Consider the following 12,119-nt stretch of genomic DNA (forward strand, 5'->3'; position numbering starts at 1 on the left):
CATTCAAATTTGTTAAAATTTTTCTAGTTGTTACAAATGTGACAAGGTTAAGAAGCACTAGTTGAGAGGCAAGACTAGTCTTTGTACCTCATACGTAATGTGCCCTTTTCAGGTTATTCTGACATACCCTGGTTAAGGTTAGCTTGCAGACATCACTCCTAGCATTGCCAAATGAATTATTAACTTGTTTGAAACATTTTTTGAGTTCAGTAAGCATACTTTCTAGAATTTGCAAGCATAAGAAACCTAAAAGGATGCCACTTGCTCAATGTCACTCGCAATCATCACTATTTCCAAACCAGAGGACACCCAGGGACGTTTCAACTTTATCGCCTCACCTATATCCCACTGAGGCATAAGGGAAGATGGAAATGATGTTGAACAAAAGTGAATGGAACCATAAACCAGAGCTGCTCAAGATGGAGTATAATGTTCAGACTGCTCTGCTTTCTCTTTCAGCTGGGAATAGAATGGCTGTAAGCAAAAGGTACACAGTGATTGCTTTCCAAGGTAGCCCCAAAGCAGCAAATGGGCATTGAAATGTGATTCAACAGAGGACAAAACTCCAGACACCAGTTCAGAGTCCAAAGAAATAACACAAAAAGGAAACAAAGAGCTTATTCCTAATTTCCCCCCAAAACAGAACTATCCTTAACTAGTAACACAAAAAAATCATTCAGGCATGTCTCCTTAAATAAATATCCAGACATGTATAGAGTCACATATGTACCCCACAACCACTGTATAAGCAGTGTCATGAATTTGTTGCATATCTCTTAAGTCTTTCCAGTGTATCCATACATTAATAAAGATAGATAGATAGATAGATAGATAGATAGATAAATAATATAAATATGTTACATAAATGGATATAGATATATAGGGTCATGTAACACAAATTAATAGATACCCTGCTTTGTTATTCAAACTATAACATAGTCCTCTTCTCATGTCTATAGCTATAGCTCTATCTCACCCGTTTCAAAACTTTATTAATCATATGAATGAAACAAAATGAAACCAAAGAATTTTGGTTACCCAATTCTTCATTTCTGGAAGTTTAGAGTTTCTAATTCTTTGCACTTAAATCGTGTGCACTTGTCATATTTTCTCTGGATAAACTTCTGGCTGTATAGTCACTGAAATATAAAGAGTGCACACATTAAATTTTGCTAGCATGGGGCTAGTATGTTACAATGTGTTGAAGGCTGAGACTAGAGGCAGATTGCCTAGGTTCAAATCCTGTCTCTGATGCTTACTAAGCGAGCAACTTATTAGAAGTTGGAATTTCAATTTCCTCTTTGATGCAATAGTGGTAATAACATCGCCCACATAATGATTATAAGACCTAAAGGGATAAAAACGTATTGAGCAAAGTGTACAGTCATAGCAAGTGCCCTACACATGATAAAAGTTTTATTTACCTTTTGCCAGATGGTTCTCACAAAGAATTGCACACATTTAGACACTTTTGCCAATTTCTGTCATTGACACACTTTTGAACCTTTTACTCATCTGAAGAGTAAAAACTAACATCACAAGGATGTTTACATTTGAATTTCTTTATTAGTGAAAGTGTGAAAGGATTTCAATCTAAAATGGAACCAGAGGTTATGAAATGGAAAATCTCCTGCATGTGCCTCAGAAAAACATAACTTAAAACCTGAGAGATGCATTTCCATTAAATGTTTGACTTATACAAGAGAGGCTTATTTCCTTACCAATGAACATCTACCAAGAATCTTTCCCCATCCTCAGGCCAATGAACTAATTGCTTGGACTCTGGATGGACCTCTCTTTTGCAGCCTTACCCATACATACAGCCCGCCCACCTAAATCCTCAAAGGATTTGCCTGAAACTTACTATACACCATATATTTCCCGATTTGCAATTCCTCTGGTATTCCCAAATAAATTCAATTTCTAATTATTTGAGCTTGCCTCAGGTTACCTCTTTATTTAGGGTGACAAAGCTGATGAGTTCTTATCTACTGGGTACTAAGGTTTTTTTAATACTCATAATTAGAATCAAATTTTCCTCCCTTCTTGCCTCTATCATGAAATTATTACATTCTATTTCAAGGACTGTCAAGCTACAGTCTATGGTCCAAATCTTGCCTGCTGCTCATTTTTGTAAATAATGTTTTATTGGAAAACAGTCATCCATTCATTATGTATTATCTACAAATTCTTTCATGCTACAATGACAGAATTAAATCGTTCCTCCTAAAACTGTTATAGCTCCAAACCCTAAAATACTTACTATTGAACCCTTTACATACACACACACACACACACACACACACACACACACACACACAAAATTGTTGACCCGGTTCTATAGTAATTCTTCTTCTTCTGTTTCTGGACTGTACATGTGTCTATACACACAGGGACAGTACTTTGATCACTGCAAGCCCTTTACCTAGCACAGTCTTTGGCACAGAGTTGGTGTTAACTGAATGTTTCAATATGTCATCTCTGTTTCACTAAAAATTACAACATTTAGAAAATTTAAGTGAATGAAAAACATCAGAAAGTTTAATCCTGAACGAAGCCTTCTCTTTCTTTTACTGGCAAAAATTCTGGTCATCCTGGGGCACCTGGGTGGCTCAGTCAATTAAGCGTCCGACTTTGGCTCAAGTCATGATCTCACGGTTCGTGAGTTCCAGTCCCATGTCAGGCTGTGCATTGACAGCTCAGAACCTGGAGCCTCCCTCTCTCTCTGCCCCTCCCCCACTCATGCTCTGTCTCTGTCTCTCTCAAAAATAAATAAACATTATAAAAGAATTTTTGTTTAATTCTGGTCATCCTTGAAGACCACAGTCAAATAGCACATCTTTTGAGAGTATTCTTTAAATCTATATCCTTCACAAACAAGAAAACAACAAAATGCTTCCTCCTCTGTATATCACAAGACTTTAGAAAAAACGTTACAAAATTATAACTTATTATAATTAATAACTTATGATTCTGTCCTGTTTAATAGGATACGATCTTTTTGAGACAAGATGTTCTATATTTTTATATACCCCCAGCATCCATCAAATTGTGGTCTCATATTAAATATTCATTAAATGAATGAATGAAAAATATGCTCATTGTTGGCCTTAGCCTGGGTCATTTAACTTTCTTCTTTATTAACTTAACCACCAAACATAATATTTCCTTATCAAGTCTCAAGGTTAAGAGCTCCATCAGTCCACCCCGGAGTCAGGTGCTTAATTGACCAGACTGCTTATGGATGACACAGACTCATTCCCTTCTAACTGCAGGCAACATTTTGCTCTAAACATCGGTGAACATTTCCTTTACTGAATCTAGAATTCCTTTTTAACAAGGTGTCTGCTGCTAAAGAGAAAAGCAATGAACCCAGTAATTCCACTACTCTGATTCTTTGCATTGTTTACATGAGCAAAGGAAGGATATGATTAAGAAACCTGACCATTGGATTTCCTCAGCTTATTCACTTAAATATTTAACAGTACCTGATCTGAAACAAGCTATGTGCTAAATCCTGGAATATACCTGCTGCCTTCAAAAATTCATCCTTCCATAGTGGATGAACCAGTCTTGTAAAAAGACTTCTTTTTTTTTTTTTTTTTTTCTTTCTTTCCCTCAAGTAATGCATTTGAAAGAGTCCTGTCTTTAGGAGGAAAAAATCAAACAAAAACGATAGCCAGGCATTATATGGCAATCTATTACATGACTAGCCCAAGGCCATATAGCAAGTTGATCCCTGGGGACAATCTTTTCATCTGTGGAAGGGAAATTCCATAAGACAAATTCATTAACTCTAAAATTTCCGTGAGATCATGATTGAAAATGGATTCATCAAATTGAAGATTGTGTGGTCCCATGCAGACCCTTATTTTATTCTGTGTTACAGATTGTGGGTGATTTCAACTTTTAAAACAATTACTTAGGAATTGTCCTAAGGGGAATAAATTTGCGTTTTGCAGAAATTAGTGTGTTATTATCTTTCCAGTGTTTGTCATCTTCTGATTATGTATTTCCTTTTTTTTTTTTTTTAACCAAGATAAACCCTCTGGGGTTTACTGTAATTCCCTAAATGATGTCATCATTAGTTAGATGGTAATGATGAATTCCTTAGCACTTAAATCCTTCACAGGAGCTCTCACTCAGAAAAATACCTTCAAAAGGGTTATGAATGCATTTAGCTAAATAAAAAGCAAGGACTGTTTAGCTCTATGTATCAGGGCCAGTGTTTGGCTGGTAAAGTTGATGGAACAATATTATGCTTGAATATCAATCTGTTCCATGTTTGGCTGCTCCTGTCCCCTGGTCTGGGAGAGAATCAGAGAAATAAAATCTTGAGATGAAAGATACATGATGTTTATAGTAGATCTTTCAGTGTTTAACCCTCCAAATGCATTGGCTTTAGACTATTACAACTTTAGACACAACAAATACTTGGATGTTCTAAGCATGAGAGACTTCACCAAAAAACATGTACAGATGGAAAATAAGCCCATGAAAGATGCTTAAGATCATTTATTATTAAAGAAATACAAATTAAATGACATACCAAAGTTGATTTGGAGGTGTGAACTTAGGTGGGTGAGGAATGGAATTAGCCCTTAATAGCCAGTACTGTCTAGGAAGCTTTGTTTTGAAATTTGTATGCAAAGTTGTCAGAAATTATCTTGATCATCTTTATTTTCTTGTGAACTACCCATCATGGGTAAGCTACCCAAGAAGTAACAAGAGAACTTAGTGTTGGATAAGCTCTCTGGCCAATAGCAGGTGTAGCACACTGTGAAAGAGCTCCTCGAGTTGCTGTTTGAATTCTAATGCCATCACTTACTACTTTGTGACCTTCACAGAGTCTTTTCTTTTCTGTAAAATGGGAATAATGACATTTACCTCACAGGGTTGTTGTAAGATTAAATGATGCATTCTATACAAAATGTGTCAGCCCAGTGCCTAGCACACAGTGATAATTATGCTAACTGTTGCTATTATCCATGAAGTCAGACCATCACAGCATGAGCTAGATCTCCATCCCTCTCTGACATTGCTAACTCAGGTCCTGGTCTTATCCCAAAAGAATACATGGACAAATACCTAAGTGATGAACCAAACTTCCATTGTTTGATGTCATTTCAACATAGCCCTCGGAAAGGTAAAATTGATCCCAGTTCAAGGAATCTTTGGGGTAAAAGGGCCTTTCTGGAGACATGTGGGATGGACAGAAAAGGGGTATGGGTAGAGTTTTGCTAGGTTGGCCTTATTCCAGCATGGAAATTTGTTGAAGGGAGTTAGCACTCTATAACTTTGGGTGCTTGGCGGATAAAGGAGTATCAGAAGTGAAGAGAAAAATCAGAAAAAACTAAGCATAGTTAAAAAATCACCCTGACAACCTAGAGATTCCTAATTTAGCTAAGATGAGGTCAACTGAATGTTTTTAACAAAATCATATAATTTTCTAGGTCTCTGTGTCCTCTTTTCAACAGAGCAGATGTTAATTTCCTGTCTTCCTTTCATAAAAGGATATATTTAAGTCATCCCTAAAGAATGTATTTGTCTATACAGGGCTTAAAAGTCAGGAGTTATACATTTCATAACAGACTACACATATCTTAAGTGCATCATTCACTCAGAGGCAATCTAGATGTGGCTTGCAGCCTTCACTCTGACTAAAGTACTCTTTCCTTACTCTGGCCACCAAAATCAGGCTTGAACTTCAAGTCTCCTCCCACCCCAAATGCCATTTTCCATTGGCACACTCAGGAAAAAATTGATTATGGTGTTCTTTTTCATGTCATTCCACTTATTTGGAAAAACTGCTAGTATAATACAAGTATTTGTCTACAAGATATAATGCCTACTCAAACTTTAGCTAAAGGATCAAGCTTAGAGTAGGTTCTCAAAATAACTTTTTGATCAGAAAATGATATTATCCCATATTTTGAACATGGGCTCAATTATTTTTCAAAAACTAGAGATTATTTTCTCCAACTGCAATCTAAATCTCCCCTATTGTTTCTTGAGTATGTCCTCTGATTTACTTTATTCTGGTAAAAGTATAATTTAGAGTAAAATTATTTTATTACTTATCCTCCTGTTAATAAAGCAAGGTGAGAAAGAGAAAGAATATATCCAGATAAAGAAAAATAAGCACCCTGTACTCTAATCACTGCGGCACAAGTACCATTCATATTTTTGTGGAGACCTTTCCAGAACCCTGCCCACTTACCCCCCACACCAGACACACAATGAATCTTAATCAATTTTACTATCATCAGTAAGCTTCATATGCACACCTTTTTAAATTTATTTTTATTTTTTATTTTTGAGAAAGAGAGAGAAAGAGACAGAGTTTGAGTGGGAAAAGGGCAGAGAGAGAGAGAGGGAGACACAGAATCTGAAGCAGGCTCCAGGCTCTGAGCTGTCAGCACAGAGCCCAATGCAGGGCTCAAACCCATGAACTGTGAGATCATAACCTGAGCTGAAGTTACACACTTAACCGACTGAGTCACCCAGGTGCCCCCATATGCACACCTTCTAATAAAATATTTCTTTGTAGTTTGGGTGTCTGATATATATCCACTGATTTAACAAATTTCTGCTCTTCATTAACTCCACAGGAGACCCTCCTGTTAAGGAAGAGTCATGCTAGTTTCTCCTCAGCTTAGTTCCTCACCAACAAAATTATCAGCTAAATTCTGACTGCAGAATCTTTATTACTGCTGATTATATAAAGTACAGTGGGTGTTTCAGTTTTTAGATGGAATGTGCTACATTTGAAGGCATTAGAGAAATATCTTCTTGCCTAATATGATGAGTCACAATGAAGTGGACAGGACAAGGTGTCCACATGAGGAGGAAAATGGACAATATAGTGAACACACAGGGCCAGAGTTTGTGTGGTATGGGGCAAGCATGTACTCACGGAATCCCACAGCAAACACACAAGGAAGTGCTGATCTGCCTCCTTCCCTCACAACTGAAAAATCTGGCTAAGAAAAGTAATTAATTTGTGAAGGTCTCATAAACATAAAGTGATAGAATTGCACATTCAAATCCAGTCCCTTTGGGTATATACCGCATATTCTATAAGCAACCATTACACATGGATGCCAACAAGAATGTCATATACTTGGGATTCTAACAAAGATCTCCAATAGATAATTATGTAAATAGATAAATAAATATAAATCCTTAAAAGGACAGAATTACACTAAAAGCTAAACATTTTTAATGAAAACTTTGGAAAGAAACTATGTCTATGTTATTTTTATAATGCCTAACATATAAAGGCCAGTGCAAGATAATTTACATGTTTATCTCATTATTTCTCATAGATTCTCAGAAAGTAGTTAGTACTATGTGGAGGACAGGTTCCATTTGCCCAGATATATCCATTATCTATCCTTCTCTATCCTTATCTGTGAACTTGTGTGTACTATGAGTCTCCTAGTGCTATGCCTTTCACTTGAGCTCAACCAATGAGAAAATTAGCATCAGGAGGAGAAAGGAGAAAAATGTCAGGGTATTTATATCCCTGGCTTCCTTCCTGCAGGAGTCACAGCTGGCTGAATCCCTGGATACAAGGTCTAGTTAGGTAGCACTTTTCACAGAGTTTTCTGTGACTTCAGATTACCATTATATCACTCACTCTCCAGGTCCACAGGCAGTAAAAAGACTATTGAGGTCAGTAGCCCCTGTGGATTCCCTGTTTACTGCCCATACCTATGTGAAGAGTTGTTGACAATACCTACTACATTCTTATCCTCATTTACAGATAAGGAACTGATACTCAGATAAGATGACTTCTCCAAAGTCACAGAGGTAGCAAAATGTTAGAACTCAGATTTAAACCCAGACTTATGCCAAATCACAGCCCACACCAGTCTGCCACATTGTGCTGACTCTTCTTCTAGCCTATTAAACCCAAACTTCAATCCCTGTTTTCTCTGAAGTCCTTGATAGCCTGATGGCCCACAGAGCAATGAAAGAAATTCAACTCCTGGATCAGTGGGAGGCATTAGTAATATCTTCAGCCACCAAAGGAGAAAGGATAATTTTATGGACCCAGGTCTCGTTAGCATAGAAAAAATGCTATAAAAGCCATCTACAAAATGTACACATGGTAATTTACCTCTAAAATGCACCCGTTTGTGCCACTAAATATTTTCAAATATGAGAGAATATTTCAAGAAATTTCCCTAATTAAACATTCCAATACCAAACCAAAGGATGCCTAGAGAGCCATCAGGGTTCATGAGCAGATAATATTGTACAAAATTAGAAAGAAGTGACCAAAGACAGTTGATAATTCTATAGAATGGGCAGTGTTTGGAAGGTCACTTCATCTGAAGGTTATGGGTCTCCTTTACAGATAAAGGGGGAAAATTCTGATTATCAATAAACCAACACCACTAGCCAACCAGGAAAATAAGGTAATAAGGTTAGGTATGTCTTACACCATATTATTCAAGATTCATTCCTATCCAAGAAGAATAAAGTCTTTCATGTTCTCTTGTGCCTCCCTCTCCACCTTAATCTTTCACCACCGATTCCATTTTATACTGTAGGTGAATGAAGCTACTTGTACCCTCGCAAATCCATAATTCTTAGTTTCTGTGCCCATTTCTCATGCTGCTCCAACTGCCTGGGATTCTCTCCTATTCCAGGCTATCTTGTAAATTCCATTACCCTTAAAGAATCTGATGAAACTCTCATCTCCATAACAGCACTTAAGATACACCAAACTGGAAGCTACCAGAGCACATTGTACATTCCTGTAGGCATCGCTTAAGTGAACTGAATACTCCTCCTTTTTTTCCATCCTTGCATCCATAGAACATAGTACATGGCTCACATTGTTGACTTAATAAATATGTACAGAATAAATTTATGAATGAATAATTAAAAGCTCAAGGCGAAGTGCAGGGAAATATCATCACTTAACTGAAGGAAAAATATGAGTAACCTCCAATGTTAAGTACAATGTTGAATCTATACAGGATTTGGAATAGAGAATGAATTTCTAGGAAGCAAATATGATAGTGTTCTAGGCTAGGAAGAGCATTGTGTTTAACTACACATCATCATCACCAAATTAATTTACTAGAAGTGGTATCCTGTGGCATAGTATTTCTTTTTTCTCACTAACACTATGCCTAGTACCATAATAGTCCTATAAGCCTGTACTTTTAAGGTTTCCTTCTATTTCCATTGTGCTGGGCTGAAAGGTGGCCCCAACATTATCATAGCCTAATCCCTGGAATTTATAGATGTTACTTCATTCAGAAAGAGAGTATCACATCTTTGCAGATGTGATTAGGGATCTTCAGATGAGATCATACTGGATTACCGGCATGGGCCCTAAATGCCACCACAAGAGTCCTTGTGAAAGAGGGATAGAGGAAGATTTGACACCACATAGAAGAGGAGGAAGCAATGCGATTATGGAAGCAGAGTTCAGGGTAATCTTGTGACAAACTGAGAAATGCCAGTGGCCACTAGATGATGGAAGAGGCAAGGAACAGGTTGTCCCCTAAAGCCTCTGAAGGCAATGCAGCTCTATCATCATGTTGTTGTTAGCTCAAACTGATTTTGGAATTCAGGCCTCCAGAACTGTGAGAGAATAAACTTCTGCTATTTTAAGCCACTAAGTTTGTGGTAATTTGGGAGAGCAGCCACAGGAAACTAGTACTCCCATGAAACTAAGCCTTACCTTGACTTCAAAACTGACTTATAATTCCATAGTATGTACTGAATATCAGGCACTGTTCTGGATGCTAGGGATGGAAGAGAAAACAAACTTTCCTACAGAGTTTCCATAGCCCATCTTCCTTCACCAGGTACAACTTTGATGACTTCCTCTGTATTATATCTGGTCTTTGTAATTAATTTCATTACGGTCCTTATCACTATAAATATATTATAATTTGTTTTTCGATCTATCATTCCTTGAGAATACCAATTTTTCATTAATTTCTCTTTCCCTAGGACACTGTACAGTGTCTGGTGGTGACACCATGTGCTCAGCAAATACCTGGTTTATTAAAATTAAATTGAATTATAAAGTTTAAAGTTTCAATAACATTTTGTCAAAATAATGAAGGGATTTTTTTATATGTGTGTGGCTCCATATAAAGAAAATTAAAAATGAAGACTTTTTTTTTTCTTTTTTTGGGAGGAAGCAACGTTAATAACATTCTAGCAAACACTCAGACATTCAAAACTATGCACCAGGGAACAAAATGACATTATTTGCAAAAAAAGAAACAAGCCATTATCATATTAAATGTATTCAATCATACAATGGCATGACAAGCTTTCAGGTATTCATCGGGACTACTATTCCTGTGGAAGGGGAATTCCAAAGGTCCAAAAAACAAAATAAAACAAAGCAAAAACACAGAACATGAAAAATTGGACATACAGAATTTTCTAAAAGTTTGAAGAAGGCATAATTTGATAGAATGGAATGAGGACACCAGCCTGGAGTCAGAACAGGTGAGAAGTGTGGTTCTGTAGTTTTTGGAAGAGGACAATGAAGAAGGCACAAAATGGTGGCAACAGTCATTTTATTTGATTGTGTTAGAAGCTGCATTAAAAGTGTGACAGCTGGGTTGGGGTGCCTGGGTGGCTCAGTCAGTTGAGCGTCTGACTTCCACTCAGGTCGTGATCTCCCGATTTCTGGGCTTGAGTCCCTCATCGGGCTCTGTGCTGACAGCGCAGAGCCTGCTTTGCATCCTCTTTTTCCTTCTCTCTCTACACGTCCCCTGCTCACTCTCTCTCTCTCAAAAAAATTAAATAAATATTACCAAAAAAAAAAGTGTGACAACCAATTCAAATGTGGCGACTTGGGTACACATTAGTTTTGTCTTCTTTCTGAGCTTTAATTGTGGTGCATTGCAAGCCCTGGAGACCTGGTTACTACATCACGGCCAACCACATCTTTTGGGAACTCTTTGCTGGATTCCTCCCAACATCTTTGTAGAATGTTATCTTACAAAGGCAAGTCATAGTCCCAGAATTTGTATTCACTGTGAACCCAGGGGTTGTTGAGCTTATTGGAAATGGGGCTAAGTAACTCCACCTGACATTCCCTCATCAAAAACATACTTTACCCAGATTATATTTTGGGGGGATAGTGTTTATCTTGAAACTTCATTGCACAGTAAGGGTATTGCTTTTAACTTAATTTCACCTGGGGTGACATTTAAGGAGGCTGATTAAGATATATGGGGTTGTTTGACCTAAAATGTATCAGGGATGCTTAACTCCTTCTCTCATTCCATAGCACTCCTAAAAACAGCTCCTTGCTCTCACTCCTTGAATGACAGATTCTTATCAGTTTAGAGCTTCTGGAGTAGAGCAACATGAGACAGACCCATTCCTCATCTAACTAAAGCAGCTATACATGACTGCTTTGCATGACCCCACCCCCCCGCTATGCATGACCCCACCCCCTACTATTCCTATTCTAATATTAGGCATTGCTCATGGATATTTTTTGGTTTTGTAAAAACCAAAATCTTTTAAGATACAATACCAGTGTGTTTATTATCACTCATCTCTCTCTCTTTTTTCATCCTAAGTTAAGAAAACCATTTAAGCTTTTTATGGCTTTCCAAATTAAAACCTGGTCTTTCTCACCCAATAAATGTTTCCTCCTTGCATGCACCCTTTTCAGGATAAAGGCACCATAAATCTGGAATTAAACAAATAAAGCCATCTTCCACGTGATGACTCAAAGACTGAGAAAAGCAAGATTCTGAGTCAGAGGAAGGATTTTAGCATTTTGTGGACAGATTTTTCTGTTTTGTTATTCAGCCTTGTGTAGGATTTAATGATCTGAATCGACTCTTTGTAAAACCCACGGATCCATCTACGCAAAGCAAAAATAAACAGACTTGTTAGAAAAGATCACAGCAATAGAAAGAACAGAGCACATGCGTGTCTGCCCGAGCATCACTGCAACTACATGATGGAAGATCTCCTGAGATTTCTAAGCCGAGAGAGGACGTGATTACCCAACACAACCCCCTGAAATTAATCACAAATGGCAAGTACTATCACCTTAATTATAACACGTCACTAATTTTCTTGCCAATATGTCTGGGCATCGTATAAATATT

This window comes from Panthera leo, chromosome D1 (assembly GCF_018350215.1).
Source record: "Panthera leo isolate Ple1 chromosome D1, P.leo_Ple1_pat1.1, whole genome shotgun sequence".
Lineage (NCBI taxonomy): Eukaryota > Metazoa > Chordata > Mammalia > Carnivora > Felidae > Panthera > Panthera leo.